General features: G+C 46.8%; 1 protein-coding gene and 1 long non-coding RNA gene across 8 annotated transcripts in view; one reads left to right on the top strand and one right to left on the bottom strand.

Moving 5' to 3' along the window:
- Nucleotides 1-24,325, bottom strand: part of Abat (4-aminobutyrate aminotransferase) — a 106,190-nt gene that overhangs the window by 75,875 nt on the left and 5,990 nt on the right. For 2 of the 7 annotated variants that reach the window (XM_031362093.1, XM_031362059.1), the window contains exons 1-2: nucleotides 4,359-4,471; nucleotides 3,713-3,872 (exon numbers count right to left, since the gene is read on the bottom strand). The exons of 2 other annotated variants lie outside the window; for them this stretch is intronic. The gene's annotated coding sequence lies outside the window, so the exon portion shown is untranslated. Of the gene's footprint in view, nucleotides 1-3,712; nucleotides 3,873-4,104; nucleotides 4,314-4,358; nucleotides 4,482-24,325 lie in introns of those variants that run through there. 3 more of the 7 variants (XM_031362074.1, XM_031362083.1, XM_031362064.1) reach the window with 3 other exon arrangements.
- LOC116084839 lies at nucleotides 1,244-13,647 on the top strand. Its single transcript, XR_004116287.1, has 3 exons — nucleotides 1,244-1,372; nucleotides 12,765-13,041; nucleotides 13,586-13,647. It is a non-coding gene; the product is annotated as an uncharacterized LOC116084839 (long non-coding RNA).

Here is a 24,325-nt window from a genome sequence, read left to right as displayed (position 1 = left end):
ATACTGATATTTCCTGACTACTCACTGCCACAAAACACAATATTAAGTTTTAAGGACCTGAGGGGAGGGTGTGGAAGCAGGTAGGAAAGCCTCTGCATCCTTTCCATCAGAAAAGGCAGACCATAAATAAGGAGACACATATCTGACTTCACAGAGTAATGTTCTTTACACTCCAGATCCTTGACTGATAGGACTCCACCCATGCCTGCTCAAAATGGCGCCTCCTCCTCCTCCTCCTCCTCCATCTCCTCTTCCTCCTCCTCCTCCTCCTCCTCCTCCTCCTCCTCCTCCTCCTCCTCCTCCTCCTCCTCCTCCTTCTCCTCCTCCTCCTTCTCCTCCTCCTCCGTCTCTTCTCCAAAGAGCTCAAAGATCCAGGAGAACAATTCCAAATATTCCAGTCTCTGATTCCTCTAAGGAGAGATCCATATTGAGGAAGGGAAATACCACAAACCAAATACAATATAGGAGCCCATTCCAGCTCTGCAGGACCCAACCCTGGAGGCGTTGCTGAGGGTGTCTGTCTATGAAACGCCTACTGAGCAGGTATGTATACCTGGAGTTCTTATAGAACTCCAGACAGAGTCCTAGGCCTGCAACCCAGAGGCTGAACATCTATTTTACAGGCAAGTCCTAGAGACTCATCCTGCTTTTCAGCTTATGGAAGACTTCTAACACTGTGCTATAAGTGAGTAATTCCACAGTAACCAGCAAACATGGATTATTCCTCTTATTCCTCAACTACAAAATGGTATGAGGGGCTCCCTGATTCCCAGGCTGTTCTGAGAGTGAAAGGAGACAATCTGTGTACAGACAGAACACAGGCTTTCATGCCTATAAAAAGGTTATGAACACGGTTTAGCAATGCCTGGTAGCCTGTTGTGATGACACACTAGTAAGAATTCTGGCACTTGGGAGGCTGAGGCAAGAAGGTTTCACATTCAAGGCCAGCCTGGGCTACAGAATGACTCAAGGATGAGTCAGAATGAGCAACTTGATGAGATCTTGTCTCAAAATAAGCATTAATAAATATGAAGGCTAGGCATATAGCTCTGTGGAAGAATTCTTGCTTTGCAGCCTACACAAGATTCTGAATGCCACCTCCAGTACACCTAGAGAGCAGAAACTTAAACAAACAAAAACCAAAACTAACCACTAGTGACCACAGAACCCTCAGCTGTTAGATGAATACTTCACTACACACGCTCTTTACATACTGTTTATTTCTCCTTTCACGTCTAGAGCATGTACACAGAGGCCAGGGAAAGATCTTGGGTATCCTGCTCTTCCAGGGTCTCTCACTGACACTGGACCTAGACTGGAAGCCAGCACACCTCAGTGACCCTCTGTTCTCCACCCTGCACAGCACAGGCAGGTCTGTGAGTATCACACTTGGCTTTTCACATGGGTGTTGGGATCTGAACTCGGGTTCTTATATTTTACATTTTACTAAATGCTGTAGAATCCATTGAGCTGTCTCCAACCTTCCCCTCCTCAACCACTGCCTCCAGCCATTAAATCTGCCTTCTGAGCTGAGTCACCATCATTGTGTAGTTCATCCCTTCATCCCCAGCCTGTACCTTCTAAGAACCAGATATTTTCCTGGGGACGCTCAGAATCACTCCAGAGCAAAGCAATTGAAATGCACCACTGAGATATTATTACTATCTAATATAGAGTCTATGCTCAAACGTCTCCATTTGTCTCCAAAATGTCTCTGTGGCTCTTTTAGGGTCCCTAGGTTCAGCCCCACCCCAGGTTGCACATTGCATAGGCTTCCCAGGTTCAGCCCCACCCCAGGTTGCACATTGCATAGGCTCCCCAGGTTCAGCCCCACCCCAGGCTGCACATTGCATTTCCATCTGTAGCTTTTTATCTCATTTCACCTGGAAGCAATCCTCAGCCGTTTTGCCTTTGGTGACACTGACATTTAAGAGCTGAGGGGAGTTACTTTACACATACTCTTTCTTAGTCGATCAATGACTAGAGTCAAGGGCAAATGTGAGGACAGACGTCTGAGAGGCCCATGTGGGTAGGAGTTAAAGGATTCCCAGAAGTGGCATGAGGTAGTGACCACTTGTGATCATTATTTGGGAAATGGACATAGGAAGATCAAGGGTTCAAGGCCAGGGGTGGAACTCAGGAGGCCCCATTGGAGGAACTACTGAAAGATTATGATTAAAGAGGGAGCCATTTTCTCCAGTGATATAGCCACTAGTAAGTTGCTCATGTTCTTCCAAATAGCTCCTCGTTCATTCATGCAAGTACCACTAAGCTAACTCAATGGGTCACAGGTACTCCAAAAGATATGCAGGGAGGAGCAAGGGGCTCTATGAAATGGCAGGGGAGCAAGAGGGATAAATATGATAAAATAAAATAAAAATGAGGATAAATATGATAAAATACATTATATATGTATGAAATTGCTAAATATCTTTTAAAGTCAATCAGCAATTAATGAATGAGATCATTAGCAAAATAAAATCCCCCTTTAAATTGGTAAAGAAGAATTCAAGGCTAGCCTGTGGCAGCTCAAGGATGGCCTGGGTTACATGAAGCCCCTTCACAAACCAACACTTCTCTGCAAGCACTGAACAGGGAAGTTTACAGATGGCTAGATCTCCACAAGATGACAGAGGTAGCCATGGCAGAGGCTGGAGAGAACAACTAAGAAGCCAGAGTGCAGAAAGAGTGACAGATGGGTCATGGAGAGGAGGAGAATGGCCGCGAAACTCTGAGTGGGGGCTCCATTTGAGCCTGGAGCCATCTGATCTGTTCTGCCCTGAAGTAGAGGCTCCCAGAGGTTGCAGTCTGGCTCTCCTCTCTCTCAGGGTACCTGGGGCACTTTCTACCTACAGTCAGCTTTCACACAGCCTGCTGTCTGGCAGCTGCTTGCCAAGTCTCCCAAGTATTCAGGGCCAGACTAAGCACAAAGGATTTCCTGCCAGGGTGATTTGGCTGGCGGCTCACACACACTGGCCGCAGGATCTTAACAGGCAAGCTGCCAGGATTCCCACATCTCACCCTGCAAATGAAATTTCATTTTCTGAAATCACTTCCTCTGGCTGCCTCTTGGGGCATGGGGTGCTTCCCAGAGACAAATAAAAACTGAACTTCCAATGGAGCAGGGAACATGCAAGGAGCTGGGCACCAAAGCTGCCCCACGCTCACTCTCAGCACAGGCCTACTAGGCTGTACCTGCGATTCTTAGTGGAAAATTTCTGTCTTGCCGAAGCAAGTAACTGTGAGGCAGGCTGTACCTCTGGGCACCCTGTTCAGTGGCTTCAAACACAAAGAGAAGCCAGTACAATGTCAGTCCTGAACAGGGGACGGAGAGACGTATTCTGGGGCTTGAGCAAAATGCCTTTTCAAGGTGACCTTTACACCTCTTCCAGAGAACAAATGCCTTCAGCATTTCCCCATCTTCTCCGTGAAAGGTCATTCCTGATCTATTGTCTTTGCAACTGTCTTTTATTTTGTTCCCTCTTTAAAGCAGATCAACCTGCTCTTTTCATAAAGCATCCTTCAAATTTTTTATGTACATCTTTGTGTTCTTCACACACAAAGCCACACACAGGTCACACACACACCTCGTATGCTACAAGCATACAATTCTGACATCACATTGAGAGACACCTCCATATATACCAGGAGAAATGTATGAATGCGACGCATGCATGCACACAGGCACACACACACACAAACTTGCACTCACGTGGTCAGCGTTCCGAAACCAGCTCAGCATTTCTGTCTTAGAACATTTCCTCCATGTCATTCTGTAGGAGCCAGAGATGTCATTGGGCTCATCTTCTGAACATAAGAGGCTCTGGATGTCCAGAGAGTCCCCAAAACACAGACTCAAGGCACAGGGGGCCCTGGAAGGAAAGAAGTCCCGAGGAAATGATGTACTGACTGAGTTGGAACTCAGGTCATGAATGAGGGAAAGGGATGGAGAGAAGGCGAAGTAACCAGAGGAAAACAAAACAAAACAAAACAAAGAAAATGGGCAGAGGAAAAGAAAGGCAGAGAGAGGTAACAGAACACAGCTGTTTCAAAAAGATGTGTTAAGCCCAATTTGGTTCAAACCCAAAGGAGGAAACAAAGCACCTGAGGCCTCTTAAAACTGGCTTCTTCCCCTCTCTCTCATTCCAGGGCCTCTCCTCAGACATTTCCTCGGAAGGCTGAGGCATCCCCGAGGAATGTGCTGACAGGCAAAGCCTCAGATCCCTAAATGGCTCCCCTGGACTCAGGAATCTGTGCTCATGCTGAGCAGATGCCAGTCCTGCCATGCAGGAGTATATGTAGTCACCCCAAGACCAAGACCTCCAGGGACCAGAGACTTCTCTGGCTTTGTGATCTACCTGCCCTCCCTTCTCAGGGTGAGATGATGACCTTGGGAATCACGTACTTCATCCTATAGCCCAAACCAGATCATTGCCTTTGGGGTTCAGAAGAAGAAGAGGGGAGGGTCACAGGATGGGGGGGAAGTGAGGGGTGTGATACAGAACATTTGGTCATGTGCTGCTCATCAGTTGCCATGACAACAACAGCAAGAGAGTGGGGGCACCCCGACGGGAGGCTGAGATTCGCTGGTTCTAAATCACAGTGACAGCCCTTCAGTTGAGCTATTACGCCGTTGCCGGGACAACCAATGGGATCAAATCGCAGAGGAAATCTATAATTATTACAAGCCAGATACTGGTGTGTTCAGCACAGTAATCAGCATGTCAGGGTGATTCAACCTGAACCCCAGGAAGGAGAAATGCGACTGCTGGTCCCCAGATCTGGGGAGAATAGGCCAAAGGAGGCCCAGTGAGGTAGAAACATTGATGTTACAGATGGCAAACTTGGAAGGATCGCTTAGCCAAGGGACAAATAAATATTAGGGGAAGCTACATGAAATTGCCAATTAATTGTAGTTGAAATGTTTCCCATGAATTTAGCTTGGGAATTTCTAATGCACAGCAAAGTTGAACCAAAGTCTACAATGAATACATGTGTGCCCCACTCACTCCAGGCAGTAACAGTGTCACCGCGAGGGCTTCCCCTGGCTGATTTTTCAATGCATTTTAAACTAAACTGCAGATGCTGTTCCTGTTCCTAAAATGCTCCAGCCTGTATAAAATGAAGTATTCCATCATCTTAAAAGGACAAAACCAATTACTTGTGGTTCAACACAAACCAAATAAAGTCCGTTAGGTTTTTCTGTTTGCTCATCTGCTCTTTTATCCTGTTTCCCAGTCATCCTAATACCCGTCCATTCTAGCAGCTCCCACATATTTCAGATTACACAGTTTATGCTTTACCCACTGTGGAATCATCTTTACTTCTTAAAGATATGTTTGGGAAAATGCCGTTGAAGAGAAATATAGGAAATGGAGATGTAAGTCAGTGGTAGAGTGTTTGCCTAGCAGGCAGGGGGCTTTGAGGTTAATCACACACACACACACACACACAGAGAGAGAGAGAGAGAGAGAGAGACAGAGAGAGAGACAGAGAGAGAGATGTAAGTCATATCTGTGACTTAAACTTTTCTATTAGTTCACAATAAAAAGTCAAGAAATTGATAAGTTAACATAAGAAGTATATTCTGTTTAGCCTATGTCCAAAACCTTAGCATATCAACATGTAATTCTGAATTAGTTATGTATTTTATGCTATGGTGTCTCAGTGGTTAGGAATCTGCCAAGCATATTAACACTAAACTGAGGAGCTGCTACAGAAAGCAGAGTTCACCAAAAACGACCTCTCATGCTGTTAGTAATCAATGACAAACATTTCGTTACTGTCAATCACACATGTATAGAGTAGGCTGATTTGTCAATACATAACACATTGTTTATATATTCATTTACAAAGTACACAACGGGGGCTGGAGAGATGGTTTGGTGTTTAAGAGCCGTTGCTGCTCACACGACCTCACAGACACTGGAGCAGCACTCAGGCTGCGCACGGTCTGCACCAGGTCTTCAGTGTGTGTAGTATGGCTTCAGTTTACTGTTTTGATGGGATTCCTGAGTGCGTGAATGAGTGAGGCTCTGACTTTTGTGCCCTCTCTTGGGCTCTTTTCCTTCTGTTGGTTTGTCTTGTCCAACTTTGATGTGATAGTTTTTGTTTTATCTTATATTTGATACTACCACTGGGGCAAAGTTAACTCCTGAACCGTCACTTAAACCTGCTGGGAGAGGGAAAATCAGTTCTCTCCAATGAATGACACAGTGTGTGTCTACCATTCTAGGGCAGGCCTCACATTCAGAAGTAGCTGGCCAACACATAACTGACTCACGGTGTGTGTGTGTTTCTTTTGCACACGTGTCAAGTGTGCTCCTGGAGGGCAGAGGGCGACTTGTGGGATTTCTCTTTCTACCATGTGACCCCCAGAGACTGAACGTGGGCTTGGCAACATGTGCTTCGACCACTGAGCCTCCTCACCAGCCTCCGTTAAGTAACCATCCCATTTTACAGATGGAGATGAGTGCACATAGCTTCCATGAATGGAGGGACTGCCCTGAAAGCTGACTGTGCACAAGGTCCAAGTCTGAGGGAACAGATGCTTTACTGAGGATCATGGGAAATGACTAGTGTTTACACTTGGGCCTTGGCATCGTCAGCTGCAACGACTGTGGAATCTACACTCCTTTTTAACTGCTTAACAAACAAACAAACAAAAAATAATAACAATGACAAAACCCAAGAAAACTCAAGGTGTGTGTTCAGCATGTGGAGCCAGTTAAGAAAGCACCCAGGCATTGATGCTATCTGAGCGTCCCATGTCTGAGAGTCAAAACTCTCTCAGGACCACCTGTGTCCAACCCTTTTGGGTAACACTATGGCTTCAAGGGCTAAAGAGAGGTTCTGGGTTTTGTTCATTGTTTTTAATTGTGAGTTTGTTTTTAATTGTGAAGGCTTTCAAGCATACATGTTTGCAGAGACTGGAAAATGTCACATGTCCTTTATCTATTTCCACCTTATCCCCTTGAGACTCGATTTCTCCATGAAACGAGACTTGCCATTTCTCCATTAGCCTGTCTGGCTGGTGAGCCCCAGGGACTCTGTTGCTCCCCTATTTTCACTGTTTGGTTTTATGGGGTGGCTGGGATCAGAACTCAGGTCCTTGGGCTTGCACAGCAAGTACTCTCAGCTCCTGAGCCTTCTCCCCAGTCCAGATCTTAAATACTTTGACCTTAAATAATCTCTACTCCAGAAATTTGGCTAATTCAGGTAGTTCCCAGTAAAGGGAGACTTCTCCAGCATAGCTACAATTCTCAAGAATGGACAACTAAAGGAATGGAAGCCGCTCACACTGAGGTGCCAGAGAAGGCACCTGTGCGAAGGCTCCACACTCCTGGCAGTTAGCAGAAACTGCAAAAAGCCAGAAATATGATTTCTGAAGCCATGCAATGAGAGAGAAAGGAATCTTAAATGTTTGTTTGTTTGTTTTGGAGACAGCATCTCACTGTGTGACTCTCGTTGGCTTGGAACACACTCTGCAGACCAGAGACTGGCCTCAAACTCAGAAATCCACTAGCTTCTACCTCTTGAATGCTGGGATTAAAGGGGTGTGTCACTGACTCCTAGTTATGGAAACCCCAAGTCTGAAAGACATAAATTATGTCCATGGTGAAGGAAGGCTGGCAGAACCTGTCTAACGCCTTATGTTCCAGGATATAAGGTTCCGGGTGGAAGCTACTTTCTTCTACCTTTTTCCCCTTCCTTCCCCTCCCCCTTTGTTTCCAGTTTGCTCTGCTCTGTTTTTGAGACAGTGTTGTCTATGATCCTGACTGTGCCTGCTACATATAGCTTAAGGTGACTTTGAACTTCCAATCTTCTTGTTTTTACCTCTTGAGAGCTGGGGTTATAGGCATGTGCCACCCTGCCTGTGGTATATGTGGTACTGTGGATTGAACCCAACGCCTTGGGGACACTAGGCAAGCACTGTACCAACAGCCACATCCGCAGCCTACATTCTGATTGCTTGTTAATGATACCAAGCTAATTTTACCATGTGGGTAAAAGACCATGTCTGGTTTCCTGGATAAACAGGGGAACTGTTGAGGGTCGGAGGGAAGCATGGGTGGATAGCAGCTGAATGTTTCTAGGTTTTTAATTATGGAAAAATTCTCTTGAGTTACAAGACAGGGTATTAGCAGAGAGCCCAAAGGCGCTCGGATATTGATCTGTATTCAGTTTGGTTTTGAGCAGTGTGAAAAGAGATGAGCTTCCAAACGGATATAAAAGGACATTAGTGTTCTGGCATTGAACCAGGTCAAAATGGCTTCCAGTCCCCAGGGGGAAACACTTAAAAGCTGAAAGTAGGTCAGCACAATTGGGGAGTTTAGCACATTCACAGCATAAAGTGAAACTTTATCGTCTCACATCAGTGGCTAGCAGGGAGGCTTGGAGGATGATACCCAGAATTCCTAGAAGGCCAGGATTGAAGGTGTTCCCGGGACCAGGTTACTCTGGCCTATTCTGGATTAGGAGCCTGCAACCTATGGCCAGAGCCTTTTAAAACAAACTTTTATTACAACACAACTATACCCTCTCATCACGGGTTGCCTTTGCACTATAGAGCTGAGTTTAGTAGCTGGGAAAATGGCCCCTAACCTGGGTATTCCAAGCTTAGCTGTGTGGTTGCAAATGATCTGTAAGAAATGGTGATGCTCCGTACTTGGTTACCAGGAGTTCAAGTCCAGAGAACGCTCCCAGACTCAGGTCCTTTTGCTATCAGAAATCATCTCCTGTTTTCCCTAATATGTCAGCAAGGCACAAAGTACATCTCTTCCCAAGTCCATGTTAGCGTGTCTATTGTCGTGGGGATGTAGGTCAGAGAAAGGGGGGGAGGATAGGGAGAGAGGGAAGGAGAGAGAGAGAGGGAGGGAGAGAGAGAAGGAGAGAGAGAATGAGAGAGAGAGAATGAGAGAATGAGAGAGAGAGAATGAGAGAGAATGAGAAAGTGAATGAGAGAGAAAGAGAGAATGAGAGAGAGAATGAGAGAGAGAGAATGAGAAAGTGAATGAGAGAGAATGAGAGAGAATGAGAGAGAGAATGAGAGAGAATGAGAGAGAGAATGAAAGAGAGAGACAGAGAGGGAGGGAGAGAGTGAGAAAGGGGGAGAGAGAGGGAGAGAGGGAGAGAATGAGAACAGAAGGCTGGAGAGATGGCTCAGTGTGTAAGGGCCTGTCACTAAGACCAAGGACCTGAGTTTGAGCCCTGAACCCAACATGGTGGAAGGAGAAAACTGACTCCCATAAGTTGTTCTCCAACCTTCACATGCACAGAGGCACTACACCCACCACATACACACAGAATAAAACATGGAAATCCAAACTACAAGAAGAGGAAACATAAGCAGGGTGGTGATGGTGGTGCGTGCCTTTAATCCCAGCACTTGGGAAGCAGAGGCAGGTAGCTCTCTGTGAGTTCAAGGCCAGCCTGACCTACAGAGCTAGTTCTAGAACAGTCAGGGCTACACAGAGAAATCTTGTTTAACAAACAAAACAAAACAAAACAGGGATGGGAACAGAAGATGGTTTCTTGAAACCATCCTAAGTTTTTTCATAGAGTAGATAAGTTTAAATTTTTTTATTTTTATTATTATTATATATATATACATATATATGTGTGTGTGTGTGTGTGTGTGTTTTGCCTGCATGTATGTTATGAACCTCATACATGTCGGTTGCCTGTGGAAGCCAGCAGAGGGTGTCAGTCATTCCTACCACCAGCCAGAACTGGAGTTACAGACAGATGTGAGCCACTAGGTGGATGCAAAGAATCAAACTCAGTCCTCTGGAAAGGCGGCCAGGGCTGTTAACTGCAGAGCCTCTAGCCTTGCACCTTCACATTTAACAGCAATAAATTGAAGTGGACAGCTGTATCATGATTGAATCTAGAAAGTCCATACAGCTTCATAGAGATAAACAGCTTCCGTAAAAACTATCCAACAAGCCTGGTCCCCAACTCTGTAGAACACTGGCGCCTGGGTTAGGCCCCACCTTCAGAACAGCTCCAGAATGGTACAGAATGGCCTTCCTCTTCCCCTTCTCTCCCTCCCTCTCCCTCCAGGTCCACCATGCTGCCCTTGCCCCGTTTGAGCCTTTCTCAGTTTCCTGTGGTCTTATGCCATGGTGATCCTGTGTAAAAGTTGGCTTTGTCTCTGGCCTTAGTCCTGCTTATCACGGTGACTCCTCATGAACAGTCAGGCTCCGTAGCCTTGGTGTGCTGAGCACTGTGCTAAGCCCTGGGTAGAGTGTCATGCAGCAGGAGAAAGCTGGGTTATAGAGGACACATGGTTCAGGGGTCACAGGTGTGATGTGTGTACTCTCACCTGGATTCAAGTCCTAGCTCTCCTGATTCCACACATGCAGTATTTTATAATTTGCAAAATGGGAAAGAAAGAACCAGATACTCCTTGCGTAAGACGGGAGCTGGTACCTTGTGGTCTGGGCTGTGGGAGAGAGAGAAGCTTCAAGTATTAGTTTCCTCAGTCGGTTCAGAGGGTCCCCACATCCCATGTTCTGAGATTCGTACTGTTTATGTATCCATCCATCCTTTGCTACTGGAGATTGAATCCAGGGTCTTGCATGTTCCAGGCAGTACTCTACTTCTGAGCTATACCAGCCCTTTTTACTTATGTTATTAATTTCCCAAGACTTTTAAAATGATTTTAAAAATTATGTATGGTGCACATATCTTAAATCACACACAACTGGCAGAGGCCTAAGAACCACTGCCAGTTCAAGGCCATCAGTGCTACAGACTGTGAGCCAGGCCAGCCAGGCCTGTGCAGTAAGAACCTGTCTCAAATACCAAAGGGCTGCAGAGATGGCACGATGGGCAAAGGGCTTGCCACACAAGTGTGAGGAATTGCATTGATCCCCAGTTGTGAGGCAAAAACCCTGGCATGTCAGTGTGGACCTGTAATCCAGGGTGAGCCGGGAGCTGGTGACAGGGGATCCCCTAGTCTAGCCAGTTGGTGAGCTCAGGGTTCAGTCTCAAAAACTAAAGTGGAAAAGCAGCAGAGGAAGACACCCCACGTTGTTATCTTTCCTTTACAAAAGCACATTCTGGCACAAGCACTACAAGCACCTCCAAACACACACACACACACACACACACACACACACATGCACTCACACACGCACGCACTCACACAATACACACACACACACACAAGCATACACACATACACACACACACACGCACGCACTCACACAACACACACACACACGAGCATACACACACATACACACACATGCACTCACACACACACACATGCACTCACACACACACACTCACACAACACACACACACACGAGCATACACACACATACACACACAAGTGTACACACATACACACGCACTCACACACACACACTCACACAACACACACACACACGAGCATACACACACATACACACACATGCACTCACACACACACACTCACACAACACACACACACGAGCATACACACACATACACACACAAGTGTATACACATACACACGCACTCACACACACACACTCACAAAACACACACACACACATGCACTCACACACACACATGCACTCACACACACACACACTCACACAACACACACACAAGCATATACACACATACACACACAAGCGTACACACACACACAACACACACACACACACGAGCATACACACACATACACACACACACTCACACAACACACACACACACACACACACGAGCATACACACACATACACACACAAGCGTACACACATACGCACACGCACACACACATACACACATGCACTCACACAACACATGCACATGCATGCACACACATACACACACCAAGTCCTGCTCAGTTGTCCCTGCTGACCTTGACCTTGTGATTCTTCTTTGGCTTCCATAGTAGCTGGAGTGAAAGACTTGCATCACACAATGAACAATCCTTGCTGGTTGTCCACTCCCTCTGGCAAATCCTCTGCCCCAAGGAATGGCAGGCCCATGCTCCGGCATCCCAGGAGCAAGCCACTCTTCAGTTTCCACCCAAAGCTCCCCTGTAACTCTCTGAACCATGAGTATTGTTTGTGTTCAGTCTAGACTCAGCATCTCTCCACCACAGGGAGACTTCCTCCCACTTGGTGGATGAGAAGAAACGAGGAGAGAGCGGCAAAGCCTTTCTGTGGAGTAGGCTTCTCTGGTGCTCACCTCATGGAAACTAATTTTCAGACATGGCTAACTCTTTACTATTTATGTAGTCTGTGGGTAGCGCATGCAGGTACACACACAGGCATACTTGTCTGGGTAGGCGACACACGTCAGCAGAAGCCGACACTGGAATGCCTCTTCAGTCACTTCTTCACATCATTCTAGTTAATTAAGAAGCAGGGTCTCTGACTGAACCAGCAGGTTGCTGTTTGAACTAGACTAGCTGACCAGCAAGCTCTTAGATCTGCCTGTCTTCCCACTTCGCAGCACCAGGGTTAAATGTGCATGCTGCCTTGCCTGTTTTTTTACCTGGGTGCTGGGGATCAGGTCTTCAGGTTGGAATAGCCCTCTCTCTACCCACTGAGCCATCTCCCCAGCCCCAATGACAGTCAGTCATTGTCATATGTCTTGTGACACAGGACTGTGCTATTTTGTCAAGGGAGAAACTGACTCGTAGGGAACCTGCCTCTGTTCTTGCGGGTGGTTTTTCTGCAGAGTCACAAGCCAGAGCTCAGGGGCGCTCTGCAGAGGCGGGGAAATCTTTGCAATATCTTTACAATCATTTGGCTTCTGCAGGAAATTAAAACCACAGCTAGTGCCAGGCTCTTATCGAAGAACCCGGAAGCCATCTGGTTCTCATGCCACCTTTAAATAGAAGCCTCTGAGGAGCGCTCCTCTCTGCCACAACACCAGCTCAACCGAGGAGATGTCCTGTCGACTCTGCAACTTTCCCCAAAAGCCATGTGGTGTCAGCACGACACTCTTGTTCCCAGAGGACATCCCAAGACAAGGTTGGAACTTGCCATTTCAGACCCAAGGAGACCCAGCAAAAACTTCACTTACACAGATTCAGGTACTGGCCAGACAAGGACAGACTCCATGTCTCCAGGTACCAGGACCTGGGGACTCTGTACTGGAATGGAGTTAACGGGATGTGGTAGCCTGCTGGGTTTCCATTTTTCTGCATTTCTTTCCTGGTTCAGGAACTCTTGGCCTAACTTAGCTCAGGACAGAAGCCAGAACTTACCTCAGGGATGTCTCCACTTTGCAAATGTGCCTGTCACAGCCATACCGTTACTGGACCTTGGGTGCAAGCCCTTCCCACTCCTTACCAAGTGGTATAACAGCTGATGACTTTGAATCAAACCCTTTCAGAGCAGAATAAAAACCTCAGTCTGGTTTTTACTGACAAGCCTGACAGCCTGAGTTTGAACCAAACAAAAACAAAAACAAAAACAAAACACTGACCTCCTCAAGTTGTTCTTTGACCTCCACATATGTGTCCTGGAATGAACACACACACACATGCATGAACATAGAGGGTGTGTGTATGAGCAGTAAATAATGTAATTTGAAACCCTCAATGAGATCATGTTTAATTTTTTTCTGTTTCCAAGGCCCAGAGAAGGTAATGTGGTGCCTCGGGATGCATGTGCCAGGAAGAAAGGACATTTCTGGAGGACCTATTACATGTTCAACAATCCAAATCTCCTGATACATTCTGCAAGGTAGATCACGTTCACCATATGAAGAAACTGAGGCTCAGAGTCACATGACTTGAGCAACACGTGCTAGGTAGCATCTGCCAGCATCCCAGAGTCTTGAAATGCATTTTCCAATTTCCAATGACAATAGGTGACATTTATTTATTTATTTATTTAGATGGTTTCTCTGTGTAGTCCTGGCTGGCCTAGAACTCACTCTTTAGATGAGATTGGACTCAAACTCAAAGATCTGCCTGCTTCTGCCTCCCAGGTGCTGGGATTAAAAACATGGACCACCATCCAGCTCAATAACACTTATCTTAATGGCAACATTTTTGCTTTAATGTACAGTAAGAAAAAACAGGATGCTAGGCAGATGCCTCAGTCGGCAAAGTGCTTGCTGTGCAAACATGAGGGGGTTGAGTTTGGATCTCTAGTATCCACTGAAAAAGCCAGGTCCGGTAGCACGCACCAGTAATATTAGGGTAGGGGAAGCAGAGGCAGTTAGGAGAATCCCTGGAACTCACCCATCAGATAGCTTAGCTGAATCAGTGAGCTCCAGGTTCAGTGAGAGACCCTGTCTCAGAAAACCAGTCAGAGCCTGACGGAGGCAGACAATACTCTACATCATCCTCTGACTTCCACATGAACACGCACACACACACACACACACACACACACACACACACACACACACAGAGGCAGAGAGAGAGAGAGGTGGTGACAGAGAAACAGAGATGCAGAGACACACAGAGACACAGAGAGAGACAGAGAGAACCAGGCATGGTGAAGGCGAATGCTTGGAATCCCAGCACTTGGGAGGTAGAAACAAAAGGATCAAGAGTTCAAGGATAGCCCAGGCTACAGACTCTGTCTCTAAGAAAGAAAAGGATAGCACAGGCTACACGAGACTCTGTCTCTAAGAGAAGGAAGGAAGCAAGCAAACATCAGAAGACCTGTGACCACTCACCTATAGCTGAAGCTCATAGTTAAGCAGACCAATTTAATTAAAAGAAATAATGGGTACTAAATAATGGGTACTGAAAATAGCAGTCATGTTTACTTACCATTTCATTCCTGAGCTTCAGGATGCTTCCCGAGGCCTTCCTGTAAATGCCTCCTTTAACCCCTCAACACTCCTGCGTCCATATGACTGCTGGCCCATTTTACAAAGGAGGTGTGCAGAGGTTCCTCAACCTGACCAAGGTTTCTCTGCTGGGAAGCAGCTAAGCTGGGATTTGAACTTATAAACTAGGTTTAGGTGGTGCTCAGCAAAGTCAAAACCCCGGAGTGAGTGACTCGGAGGATGGAACTGCAGAAACCATGAGCTGCTTTGTTTACACTCTCAAAGCCATGTGGTCCTCCATGCTGCCTTCTCTGGCCCATGGAGGAGGCAGATTTTAGTATGTTTCATGCCACATCCTTAACTCCTTGCCTCATAGCTCCACTCACTCTGCATAGCCTCTTCTGCAGACTCGAACTCTGGGTGGTCCTGATACAGTGCTGCCCTCTGGTTTCACTTGCCTCCAGATGAGATTGATAACTGCTTAAAAAATCTCTGGGGGAGGGGACTGAGAGAGCAGCAGATTGTGTACAGTGTCTTCAGTTTGATTCCAGGACCACTCAAAAAAAAATTCATGAAATTCTTTTGATGAAAAGAATAAATTCAAAACCAAAAAACCTAAATGTGCACAGTGGATCTGTGTAAATGGAGGAAATCCCACTGAAGGGCAGTTGTGTCCATATCAATCACCTAGTTCATCTAGTGTGTTATCTAGGGGTTAGTAAGATGGTGGTCATGGGGAAACAGCTGATGAAGGTACATAGGGTCTCTCCGTGTATCTCTTACCTTTTCATGGCTAACAGTGTAAAAAGCTCATAAGAAAGGTAAGTACCTGAAGACCATTCGATGAAGGGCACATGGGGTCTTTGTGCCTCTTACACTTTGATGGCCATTTTAGTGTAAAAAGTTCATAAGAAAGGCAAGCACCCGAATGTAGCGATTCACACCTATGATCTCATCTGACACTAGGGAGGCAGAGGCAGCAGAAACAAGAATCCAAAGCCAGCCTTGCCTACTTAGCAAGTCTAAGGCCACTGTGTGCTACCTGAGACTCTGTCTCAAAAAAGAAAAGAGGAGAAGAAGGCAGACAAGGCAAAAGAAAACAAGCTTGTCCAAGCAAATCAGGACACCAAACATCCCAGAAGCATTAAATAACAATGCCTCATACTCATTCAGCTAAGAGTAATCGGTTGGTGTTGATGCTGACCCTAGAACTATGCTAGAGACATAGAAAGGGCTCAGACGTGTTGAATCTTAACCTAAGAGATGCATGGTCTCCTGCTAGGGACAGAGAGACGAACTAAGGATTATAACAGAGTACTAAACTCACTTAAAGGGGACTGGGGAAATACCTTCCCCAAAGAGCAACCAGTGGTAGTGCTTCTCTGGACTGATATGCCTATTGTGTCCCCTAATCCCTTGTGCTCAAGGATCAAGCCACCCAACTCCTCATGCGTGGTAGCCACTCTACTACTGAGCTACAGGGCCAGCCCTGCCCTTGGTACAACTCTAATCAAATAGTTGGGAATTTCAGGGATGTATAACTCAGGCTTCATTTTCTTCTTTTCTATGTGCCTCACTTTCCTTGCTTGTAAAATACAGGGTTCAATGATTAATAGGTGCAAGGCCTCAAGTGCCCTTTGGCTCCCTATAAAAGCACAGCCCGATGTCCCTCCAGATCCTGGGTGTGGCTCCCAGAGTCAGCCGATGTGTGATAAGTTCCCACGTGAGGGGCCTCTGGCTCCTGCAGTTGTCCTTGCTCCCCTAAACTGAAAGGGGCAGCTGCAGTTCCTAGCTGACTCTGTAGAGACTTGACTGTCAGCTCAGGGGCAAAGAACTGTGCTTCAGTGTATGCTTTCCCAAGTTAAAGATTAGCAATCTTGGTGAACCCCAGGTGTAATCTACAATCACTTAGGATAAAGTATCTTTGACCTGGGGTTAAACATCCTTTGGACCCTGAGCCCTTCTCTCTTTCCATTCATTGGAGGGAGTGTTCATTCACAGAGCAGGGAGCAAAACACCAACCAGAAAATTAGAATATAAAAGGCAAGATATATGTGTTTGTCCCCCACATAACTCTAAGTAGTCACTGGGAACTGGGGTGAGGTGGACTAGTTACCACAAATAGTAAAGTAGAAACCAAACAGGACACAAATGCAGGGAGCTGACCTGGATAACGGCAAATGACCTTTTGTGCCATGGCAAGCAACAAGAATGTAAACTGCTGAGCCTGCTTCATTCCAAGAGGGACTATCAGAACATGACGGCTGCTAAGGGTTTCCAGTCTCAGTGGGGAAGATATTCCTCTCACCAGCCAACCAATCCGTCTCTGAATCGGCAGTAGCGGAAAGATTTCAGAAAGCAGCATGCAGGAGCCAAGCTCCGCCAGCTTCCTCCCGAGCGTTTGTGTGACGGTTTTGTTTGAGATAGTCTCACTATATAGTTCTGGCTGTTCTGTAGACTAGGCTGGCCTTGAACTCACAAAGCTCTGCCTGCCTTTGCCTCCTGAGTGCTGATATAAAGGGCTTAAAGGGGTGGGCCACCAAGCCTGGCTGTTCATTTGTTTTAAGTAATGATGTGTGTGTGCTATGCACACCCTCTATCGATGGAGCTGCACCCTCAGCATACACCCCACCCCACTCCACCCACATCTTATTATACAGCCCCGGCTGGATAGAACCATATTCCATACTGGCTTCAAACTCACAATTCTCCTGCCTCCGCCTCTGGAATACTGAGATTACAACCATTCATCATCCCACACAGCAGAATTTTTAATTACAGTTTTTAAATTACTCGCTTTACTTGGGGCTGCACATGGCATCATGGCGACTATGAGGCAGGCAGAGGGTAACTTGCAGGAGTCGGTTCTCTGCTTCCACTGTGTAGGTTCTGGGGATCCCACTCCATCCTTTCACGTGCTGAGCCAGGTCACCAGCCTCATTTTTTTTTTTAATTTAACTTTACTTTTCTATTTGTTGTGGTAACTGGGCCGCCTCACCCCAGTTCTCAGCGACTAGAAACATTCTTGCTTGAACTGAGAGATGAGTCCCCTGAAACCAGGGGAGATTGTTTCGAGGTTGCCCAGACACACCCATGTGGCTAGTGGACAGTGGACGCTGCTCGGACGAACAGCCCTCTCTGGGGTCTACTTTCTGAGTCTGTTTCCCGTATTTGAAATCTGCTCAGTCCTGCCTTGAGGGATGCATAGGATCGGGTGTGCTCTTAGGATGCTCACCCCTTTGTAGTTCATGAGTTACTGCCATGATAATGAAACTTGGTCTGGGTCCTTTGAAGGTTTGATTCTCTTCTTAGCCTGACTACTAGCTCAGCTTGGAAGCCTTCCTCAAGCTTGCCCCTAGGTCACAATGTCCACGCTTTTGTGTGTGCCTGTTCTTTGAGCCTGGCTTGAAGCCCCTGGGAGGGTGGTGCACACAGGGCTGGGGCAGGCTGCCAGGTGTACACTGTGCATTCAGGCAGTAATTTGCACAAACACTTCTCAGTATGTTCATTTCCAGCCTGTCCCCACAAAGGAGCTCAGCCTGCAGAGCCAGTGGAGAGCTATTTACAGCAGTGGACAAGGAGTGGGGAGGCTGCCTTTGTCCCTGCCTGGGAACAGGCCTGCCTGTGCGACAGTGCCTTGCTCTTTTGGCTGGCATTCCGCCAACATTGCCCCCAAGGCGCTTGCTTTAAGGTCTTAAAAGCTCTTGGTACAAGGCCAGGATTGGCTGGTTCCCGGGTGGAACCTGGACTCAAAGACAGAAGAAGATAGATGGGTTGCCACACACTGTGCAGCTTCTTCAAGTGCTAATGAAAGTGCCTCACCGCCTTGCTCAGAGCCCCACCGTGGTCCCCAGTGGAGCTCTGGGTCCAGGGTCACCTGGCTGGTGGCTGCTCATTCCTGAACTCTCCTGCTTCAGTCCCACCAAGAGCCTCCCCATTCTGGAAACCACACCCTGCCTACATAAACCCTAGCCTTTGGGTTATCTGATTCCAGCCTTGTTCCTTGCATTCGAGCCAGCTTGTTTTCTTTTTAAATGCCTTGTAAGAGACAGGAAACTGATAGATAAGCAAGTTCTGCCCCATCAGGACCATTTCTGCATCCACGTGTGATCCATGCCATCACTTCTCTCTGCGTGTACGGCTGTGCTGCATCTGGCTTTTCCTTTGAACTTGTAACATCTGCTTGTTAAACCCAATGACAAGTATTTGGTTTTTTCCATTTCATAAGAGCCATGATTTTTCACCCTTCCCCCATGACTTATTTTCCTGTTGTATGCATAGACACTTGTGAGAAATGCATGTGTAACATAGGTGGGGGGCAGGGCAAAGGTAAACTTTGAGTGGCATTACTTAGGAACACTCTGCCTTGTTCTCTTATGGGAACTTGAGCTTGCTAGTCAGGCTATGCTGGCAATTAGTGAGCACTAGGATCCTTCTGGCTCTACCTTCCCAGTGCAGAGGCGACGAGTGTACCACCATGCCTGGCTCTTTATGCTGGTGATCAAACTCAGGTCCTCATGGCTTTGTGGCAAACACTTTACCTATTATGTGGTCTTCCAGTTCTTAAAGACTTTCCTCTTTCTCTCTCTCTCTCTTTCTCTCTCTTGCTCTCTCTCCTCTCTCTCTTCTCTCACTGTTTCTTTTTCTTTCTGTACTGAAAATGCTGGGCCTTCCCAGGGCCTCTCCTGTGAACATCAGTGCTAGTGTGGGGGGGTCAGAGAACAACCTCAGGTGTCAGTCCTTGTTGTGTTATTGTTGTTGTTGTTACTGGCGTTGTTTTACATGCTCACCAGGCTAGCTGGCTGGTGGGCTTCTGGGATTATCCTGATTTCATCTCCCATCTCCTCAGAGAAGCACTGGGATGCCTCTGACTTTTACATGAGTTATAGATTTGAACTCAGGTCCTCATCTTGTATGACAAGTACTTTTATTCACTGAGCCATCTCCTCAGTCCAAATAAAGAGGAGGTTCTAAAGCACAGTGGGCCCAGGTTTGAAGGACTTAGTGCAGCCAAAGGACTCTAGGCTGTTAGCATGCTGCTCCTCTATGGCGTCAGCATCTAATGAAGAGGCTGGCAGAAGGTAATAAAACTTCTGGGAATTGTCAGATTGGTAAGATCTGGATTTTCAGAGGGCAAGGAAGCTGACTTGACAGTGGTCTATCAGCCGGCGATTCTATTAAAGATCAAATTCTGATGGGTAAGCTTGTCTGTTTTACAAAGCATTCCAGGGTGTGCCCATGTTAAAAGTGTGAGGATTACCATGCATGGGAGTGAAAGTAGCATATTCCAGTAGGAAAAGTGGAGCCTCTGTACAACCTCAGGAACATGTCCAAATATTATAAAGTACAGTCAGTTATCCATCCATCCATCCATCCTTCCATTCATCCATCTACCCACCCACCCATCCACCCATCCATCCATCCATCCATCCTTCCATCCATCCATCTACCCACCCACCCATCCACCCACCCATCCATCCATCCATCCGTCCATCCATCCACCCACCCATCCATCCATCCATTCATTCACACATTCAGCAATCTGTCCAACAAATAAAGCAGCTGAATCCATCCACCCATGTGCTCCTCCACTGATCCATGCATGCATGCATCCATCCATTTATCTACTCACCCACCTGTCCAACATCCAACAATATGCCTCAAAACAGAAATTATGGCTGTCTATGTTTGCTCAGCCTCTTTGTAGTTGTTTCTCCTCCCAGAGCAAGGACAGGGAGGCTTCTAGGACTCCAGGAAACTTACAAGCTTCTGTGAGTGTCACCCATGCTTCTGAGCTACTCATGCCATGCAGAGAATTCTGGGAAACATATTAGTTCACCAAGACTGACCTGGGCTGAATGCTTTCTTTGGTCTGTTGTTGAGTATTCCAACAACATGTCTCCAAGGAACAGTCACTCAGCACTTTGGAACAGTTTTGTTCCCCACAGAACATTTGGTGATGGAGAGGTTGTGGTTGTCACCACTCATGTGGAGGTGTGTATGCTACTGACATCTCAGAGAGAAGCATCAAAGCACATGGCTGCCCCCTCCTATGAAGCCAGCAGTGTCGAGGATTCAAACGTGCTTCACACAGTGAGTTCCTCGTGAGCAGGAACTGCCCTGGAGTCACCTGTATTCCAAGGTCACATAGTTCCTGACCTATACAGTAACTGAGCAACAGTTTAAACGGACCAGGAAATAGTGACACACATCACAACTTCATGAGCCAGGAAAATGGCTCAGTGGGTGAAGGCGCTTGGTGCCAAGCCTGGCGCCAAGCCTGGCAGCCTGAGTTCAGTGCCCAGAACACATATGGAGGAGAGAACCAATTCCCAAGAGTTGTCCTCTGGCCTCGGATAAGCATGTGGCCTATACATAAATGCATGCACACACCAATCAGCTAACCTAAATAGAAAGAAAGTAATCACCACTTCAATTTAGAAAGACAAACCCAGTTGAGAAGCAGGCAAAGGGGACTCGAGGGGCATCAAGATGACTCAGGCAAAGGGGTTTGCCACCAAGCCTGATGACCAGAGTTTGATCCCCAGAACCCACATGGGGAGGGTTGTCCTCTTACATCCACAACCCCACAATACATGTGTGACCCCCTAATAAATTAGTGTAATAATTTTTTTGTTTTATTGAAACTTTAGTTTAATGAGATTACTCACAAAGTAGCCCAGGCTGGCTTGCAGCTATTACTCAAGACTGGGCTTGGGCTCAGATCCACCTGTCTCTGCCTCTTAAGTACTGGGATTAAACAGGTGCCCCCACTCTGAGTCTGTAATTTTTTTAAGTAGAAAAAGGACTTGGAGAGACATTAAGGAGCAGCAAGCACATGAGCAGCAGATACTCAACACCACAGCGAGAGCTAGCGTTTACCAAAAAATAGGTCAAAACAAAAATGTAGCAACATCGCACTGCCCAGACAGGCTTGGACAACAAAGGACGTGTTGGACCCTGGAGTCTCGACACACTGTAGGTGGGAATGTGAATAGTGTTGCCCAAGTTCCTCAGGTTCAACAGAAAGTCAACCCCAGATTGCCAATTTGGCTCCTGGGTATATATGAAAGCAGGCTCTTCTTTCTCTTTTACCTACATGTCTGTGTGTTTGTCTAGTGTGATGTGGTGGTGGTGGTGGTGGCCAGAGAGTCTGCCTGGCTTTTAGAAAGGCTCTGGAGATCCAAATTCCAGTCCTCATACTTGCAAGCAAAGCCCTTTCCATGCTAAGTCATCTCCCCAGCAAATGCCTGCTTTCCCTTTAAAGACAGGGTCTCCCATACCCCAGGTGGGCTTCAAGCTCATTTGTAGCTGTGGATGACTTTAGAGCCAGAGCTTCTTACATGCTAGACAAGCACTGTACCAAATGAGCTGCACCCACAGCTCAAAAGCAGGTCTTTAAGCCATGACCAGCACACGTATGTCCACAGTAGGCAAGATTCCTATCACTTTCTCACACCTATCGGCTGACTGGTAAATGCAGGAGCAAATCACCATCAACCTATATAATGGAATATTGTTCCCTAAAACGGGAAGAAGTACTGTTGTCTATGTAGTCATGGAGAAGCTAAACACTACAGGTCACGTAGAGTACGGGTCCATCAGCAGGAAGAATTCAGGACAGGCAAGTCCGCAGAGACTGGGATCCAAGGTGTGAGGAGCGACCACTTAATCTTCCTTACAGGGTGATGAGGATAGCTTAGAGCTAGGTTATGTCACAGCAGCACTGTGACTATGCTTAATGTCACAGAGCGTTGTCCTTTAAACACTAGGTTTAATGCGGTATCTGATTTCTCACAATGACGACTCACAGAGTTCACTAGAATCTGGCCCTGGAGAGATGGCTCAGTAGATAAGAGCACTTGCTGTTCTGGCAGAGGACCTGGGTTTAGTTCTCAGCAGCCACATGTCTACTCAGAACTGTCTATCAAGGGTATCTGGTGCCTTCTTTGACCTCCTCAGGGACCAGGCACACATATTTATACATATATACAGGCATAAAACAGTCATACACATAAAATACAAATAATTTTCCTTTTCTCCAAATGACTTATTTATTTTTAGTTTATGCACATTGGTGCTTAGCCTGCATGTATATTGGTGTGGGGGTGTCAGATCCCCTGAAGCTGGAGTTACAGAGAACTATCACCTGCCATGTGGACACTGGAAATTGAAGCCAGCTTCTCTGAAAGAGCATGTGATACTCTTAAGTGATGAGCCATCTATCGAGCCCCACAAATAATTTTTCTAAATGCAGAGATTCATTCAGCAATGTCTCTTGCTGATGGAGACTGGGCAGTGCATTTGGGATGTGGGCACAGACAAGGCTGGTGTAAGCCCTACTTGCTAGAGAATTAATGAAGGGGATAAAACCAGGCAACAGTGAAGGAACCAAGGGAGACTGGGATGCAGGAAGGTGGGGGAGTGGTTTTGTGGCTCAAGGTAGAGAAGGGTTAAAGGAAAAGTGTTTTGTGGTCTGTCTCTTGCCAGGGCACAGGTTATGGCACCTTTATGGAAAGGTGCCAGAGTCTATAACTGAGCACATGGAGCCTGAGGCTGGAGGACTGACATGAGTTTGAGATCAGCCTGAGCTACACATCAAATGCAAGTCTGGCCTGGGCTACCTAGAGAGGACCAGACTAGCTAGGGCTAATAGTAAGGCCTTGTCTCAAAATACTAAGTGGTGGGGGGAAGGAGTGAGGTGAGGGGAGCAGAGGGGAGGAGAGAAGAAGGGAAGGGAGATGGGAGGAGAGGAGAAAAAAGGAAGAGACAATAAGATAGCTTTTTGAAGCAGCTTTTGAAGGGCAATCTGTCTTTGGAGTTGGAATCACTGAGGGAATGTATGATTGGAGGCCAGTCTTCAAGAGCTTAGCATGTAGAGTTAGAGGAAGAGAGGGGAGTGGGAGGAAGAACTGGAGCACCCCTCAGAGTCCTCCCTTGACTTTCAGCTGAGAACCCTGTCAGGCCTGGTGGTGCATGGGGCTTTGATCCACTCTGCTGAGCACTCTTGCAGGCCCCGGGCTGCCCAGCTGTCACTTATGAGGGTTTTGTGGTCTGTCTCTTGCCAGGGCACAGGCAAACAGAAGGAGAAAGAGATGAGAGAGATAGTGGCTACATAAACTAAACACCGACTGTTTACCAAGGTTTGGAACATAAGGTCCCAGTGAATCAATCCTCACTAACCAAGCCAGGTCACTTTTATTGTCATCCCAACTTGGATTCCATTGTTGTTTATTTGCTGTTTTTACTAACACCTCATGTAAGGACTTATGAGTCTGAGAGATCGGAGTGGTTGATAGCCATGTGACAGGTCACAGGTCTCTTTAACTCCAAGACACACCTCCACACCCTGAGCCAGTACTGATGATAACTCTCATTCCTGTTTCTTAGCCTCAGAAGCCTCTGGACGCTCAGAAGGTCTGAGCCTCTGCCATTGACAACTTCAGATATGTATCAGATATGGATACACAAAGTATGAGCTTTGCTTTGTTGCAGCAGAAGCCGCTGGCTAGCTCTTCCTCTTGCCAACTGAACACATGCTAACGGGCCACCCCCTTCTCAGGACTTCCTTTTAATCTTTTTTTTTT

This window comes from Mastomys coucha, unplaced genomic scaffold (assembly GCF_008632895.1).
Source record: "Mastomys coucha isolate ucsf_1 unplaced genomic scaffold, UCSF_Mcou_1 pScaffold12, whole genome shotgun sequence".
NCBI lineage: Eukaryota > Metazoa > Chordata > Mammalia > Rodentia > Muridae > Mastomys > Mastomys coucha.
The sequence above is the reverse complement of the archived record's forward strand: the minus strand, read 5'-3'. Positions and strand labels throughout refer to the sequence as shown.